The 4,655-nt window shown below is 38.2% G+C and overlaps 1 pseudogene; it reads right to left on the reverse strand.

Annotated features, from left to right (window-relative positions):
* Positions 1-993: 993 nt before the first annotated feature.
* LOC102992355 (40S ribosomal protein S12-like) lies at positions 994-1,447 on the reverse strand (annotated as a pseudogene).
* Positions 1,448-4,655: the final 3,208 nt, after the last annotated feature.

Genomic DNA, 4,655 nt, shown 5'->3' on the forward strand with positions numbered 1-4,655 from the left:
TGCTCATGGCATTTGCCTGCCTGGAATTTTCATTGCCATCTCCCTACACATCCCTCCTTCAAAGACCAGTTCAGTTTCTACATCTCATCTCAGCTCACACTGTTGTTTCATTCCCTGAATATCTGTAAATCTACAGTGGCTATTCTAGGGTTGTGGGGTTTTTTGGTTTTGTTTTTTTAATTTATAGCCTCGCCTCATCAGTGCTTATCACAGTGCAGTGCATATAGCAGTGTTTTGATTCATTGGTTACATCTTTATTATTTAAAATGGTTTTTAATTGGGAAGAGACTTGTTACTTTATACAGCTCTAATTTTTCTAATTTCTTTGACCGAGCAGGGGTTAAGTCCAAACAGAAAGAAACTGAAAGCAGTGTGCTCATGTGCTTCAGTATTTGTAGGTGAATTTTCATCACACTCTGAGAGTGTACTTATTTCCGTGACATTTTATTCCCCATCATTATACAAAGATGTGTTCTATTGATATATAAGCAAATGTTCTATAAGTGAAGGTTCTAATGGATCTCTTTTTAAAATATATTTATGATATTATTGCAACTGATATACATACACATAGTTTAGGAGTCAGTTGCTCTGTAATTCTTCTTGTGAAAAATAGTATCCCTCTCCATCCTCATCCTGCAATATCAGTCCTCAAGCTTTAGCTGAGTGAGGACTACATGAGTAGATGCCTCATGTGCTACTATGTTAAGTCTACATATGGGTTAGGCAGTTGGTCATGAGCCGGAGGAGTAGCAGATATGAGTGATTATAGGATTCCATTTGTAAGCCATTTTCACTCTCCCCTCCTTTAGATCTAAACTAGTAGAACATGGAAAAGCTGAGGAGACTTGAGATGGACCTGTACTGGGATCCAACAACCGAGAGTATGGTTCTCAAACCTGTGTGTGCATCAATACCACTTGGAGAGTTGTTACTGGGCCCTAACCCCAGTGATTCTGATTCAGGAGGTCTTGAGGTAAGGTCCCCAAATTTTCCTTTCTTTCTTTCTTCCTTCCTTCCTTTCTTTCTTAGCTAAGTTTTCATTTGTTCATTTCTTGCATTTGGAGTACTCCTCAATGGCATCCTTTGCCTGAGACTCTTTGCCATAGTCCTTAACCAACATACAACTTCAACCCACCACTTTATTAGGTATTCCCTCTCAGTGAGTTTTACAGAGGCCTACTCATTCCTCTAGTTTCTTGTTGTCATCAACCTCAATTAAGTTGGTTTGGTGTTAAGCACAAAGGGCCTCCACCAACTTGACATACAAAGGCTCATCACAGTTGGATGCAAGCACACAAAGATGGACTTGACACTTGTCCAAGGCTTTGGCAGCTTTGTGAGTTCCATGTGCTAGGCCATCGTGGATGTAGATGGTCTTCAACACCTCTTGTAAAGCAGTGTTAATGTCCATTACGCCTCCAGCAGCAATGCCTTCCTTGACCATGGTGGTGGGTTATGGGTGCTGCCGATCTTGAATGCACCTGAGCCTCTGCCTCCACAGTGGTGCCAGCGAAACAGCAAGGGTTTTCCTTTCTAACACATTCCTAGGTGATTCCTAGCTGATACTACTGCATCAGGAATCACTAGGACTGCTTTTGAGACTGCATTTGAGAATGCAGGACTGCAAATGTAAGACTGCATTTGAGAATCACTAGTATAGTGGGGAGAAAAATATCAAAAGGGAAAAAGAGCCAAATTAGTATGATTTGTTAGTCCAGGTCCCTCTTGATATCTATTTTTTTGAAGGTGTGAAAATTGTAACATTAATTCAAATAACAGCATTTAATTTAACAGAGAAAAGGCATAGTTTGTTTAAATAGAGCTAGTTATGGTTTTTGCTCTTTATATCAAACATTTGCAAACATCAATCTCTATCTGAAAAAAGATTTTAGTTTTATTTATTAAAATTTGTGAATGTGAAGGAAATATGTTTTGATTTCATATGACAGTGAAATTAGTAAACAATGATATAAGTAGTCTGCAGATTGCTTTCATCTTGTGTTTTTTTGTTTGTTTGTTTTTTGTTTTTTAAAATTTATTTATTTATTTATTTTTGGCTGTGTTGGGTCTTCATTTCTGTGCGAGGGCTTTCTCTAGTTGCGGCAAGCGGGGGCCACTCTTCATCGCGGTGTGCGGGCCTCTCACTATCGCAGCCTCTCTTGTTGCGGAGCACAGGCTCCAGACGCGCAGGCTCAGTAATTGTGGCTCACGGGCCTAGTTGCTCCGCAGCACATGTGATCGTCCCAAACCAGGGTTCGAACCCGTGTCCCCTGCATTGGCAGGCAGATTCTCAACCACTGCGCCACCAGGGAAGCCCGCATTGTGTTTTATTTTTATTTTTATTTTTATTTTTATTTTTTTTGGCGGTATGCGGGCCTCTCACTGCTGTGGCCTCTCCCGTTGCGCAGCGCAGGCTCCGGACGCGCAGGCTCAGCGGCCGTGGCTCATGGGCCCAGCCGCTCTGCGGCATGTGGGATCTTCCCAGACCGGGGCACGAACCCGTGTCCCCTGCATCGGCAGGCGGACTCTCAACCACTGCGCCACCAGGGAAGCCCTTGTGTTTTATTTTTAATGATAATCTTAAAAAACAAAATACAGCTCCTGCTGATTAATGATAAAACTGTACTTGTTTTGTGATTGCTTCCCCTCTGGGAGAGGAAGTATCGATGCAATACTTTCCTCAAATACAGTTTAAAAATATTGCTTTTATTTTTTTTCTTTCCAGTTTTATAGAGATATAATTGACATATAGCACTGTATAAGTTTAAGGTATACAGCAGAATGATTTGATTTACATATAATACATCATGAAGTTATTATCATGGTAAGTTTAGTGAACATCCATCATCTCATATAGGTACAAAATTTTAAAAATAGAAAAAAATTTTTTTCTCATGATGAGAACTCTTAGGATTTAGTTTTTAACAATTTTCATATGTACGAGGCAGCAGTGTTAATTATCATTGTACATTACATCCCTAGTACTTATTTGTCTTATAACTGGAATTTTGTACCTTTTGACTGCCTTCCTTCCTTCATCCAATTCCTCCTTCCCCACCCTCCACCTCTGCTAACCATAAATCTGATCTCCTTTTTTATGAGTTTGTTTGTTAATTTTTGAAATATGATTGACCTACAACACTATATTAGTTCCTGTTATGCAACAGAATGATTAGATATTTCTACATTTCAAACTCATCACCACAATGTCTAGTTACAATATGTTACCGTACAAAGATATTACATAATTATTGACTATATTCCCCACACTGTACATTCCATACCCATGACTCATTTATTTTGCATCTGGAAGTTTGTACCTGATAATCTCCCTCACATATTTCTTTCTTGACCCTCCCCTTTGGCAAACACCTGTTTGTTCTCTGTATCTGTAACTCTGTTTATGTTTTGTTATGTTTGTTCATTTGTTTTGTTTTTTGAGATTCCACACATAAGTGAAGTCATATGGTATTTGTCTTTCTCTGTCTGACTTATTTCACTTAGCATAATAACCCTCTGGCTCCCTCCATGATGTCAAAAATGGCAAGATTTAATTCTTTTTTGTGGCTGAGTAATATTCCATTGTACACACACACACAAACACACACGCACACACACACACAGATCTTTATCAGTTCACCTATTGATGGTCACCTGTTGACGTTGCTTCCATGTTTTGGCTATTGTAAATAATGCTTCAATGAACATAGGGGTGCATATATCTTTTTTAATTAGTATTTTTGTTTTCTTCAGGTAAATACCCAGGAGTGGTATTGCTGGATTGTATGATAGTTCTATTTTTAATGTTTTGAGGAATCTCCATACTGTTTTCCATAGCGGCTGCACCAATTTACATTCCCACCAACAGTGTACAAGGATTCCCTTTTCTCCACATCCTTGCCAATATTTGTTATTTGTCGTCTTTCTGATGATAGCCTTTCTCACAGGAGTGAGATGATATCTCATTGTGATTTTTAATTTGCATTTATCTGATGATTAACAATGTTGAGTGTCTTTTCATGTGCTTGTTGGCCATTTGCATGTCTTCTTTGGAAAAATGTCTATTCAGATCTTTTGCCCACTTTTAAATAAGGTTGTTTGGTTTTTTTACATTGAATTGCATGAGCTATTTATATTTATATATTTTGGATATTAACTCATTGGTCATATCATTTGCAAATATTTTCTCCCATTCAGTAGGTTGTCTTTTCGTTTTGTTGATGGTTTCCTTTGCTGTGCCAAACCTTTAAAGTTTAATTAGGTCCCATTTGTTTATTTTTGCTTCTGTTTCCTTTGCCTTAGGAAACAGATCTGAAAAAAATATTGCTATGATTTATGTTAAAGAGTGTTCTGCCTATGTTTTCTTATAGGAATTTTATGGTTTAAGGTCTTACATTTAACTCTTTAATCTGTTTTAAATTTATTTTTGTGCATGGTGTGAGAGAGTAGTCCAGTTTGATTCTTTTCCATGTAGCTATCCAGTTTTACCAGCACCATTTGTTGTTGAAGAGGCTGTCTTTTCCCCATTGTATATTCTTGCCTCCTTTGTCATAGATTAATTGACCATAAGTGTGTTGGTTTATTTCTGGGTTCTCTGTTCTGTTCCACTGATCTATGTGTCTGTTTTTGTGCCAATACCACACTGTTCTGAT

The sequence above is a fragment of the Physeter macrocephalus genome, chromosome 12, assembly GCF_002837175.3.
Source record: "Physeter macrocephalus isolate SW-GA chromosome 12, ASM283717v5, whole genome shotgun sequence".
Classification (NCBI taxonomy): domain Eukaryota; kingdom Metazoa; phylum Chordata; class Mammalia; order Artiodactyla; family Physeteridae; genus Physeter; species Physeter macrocephalus.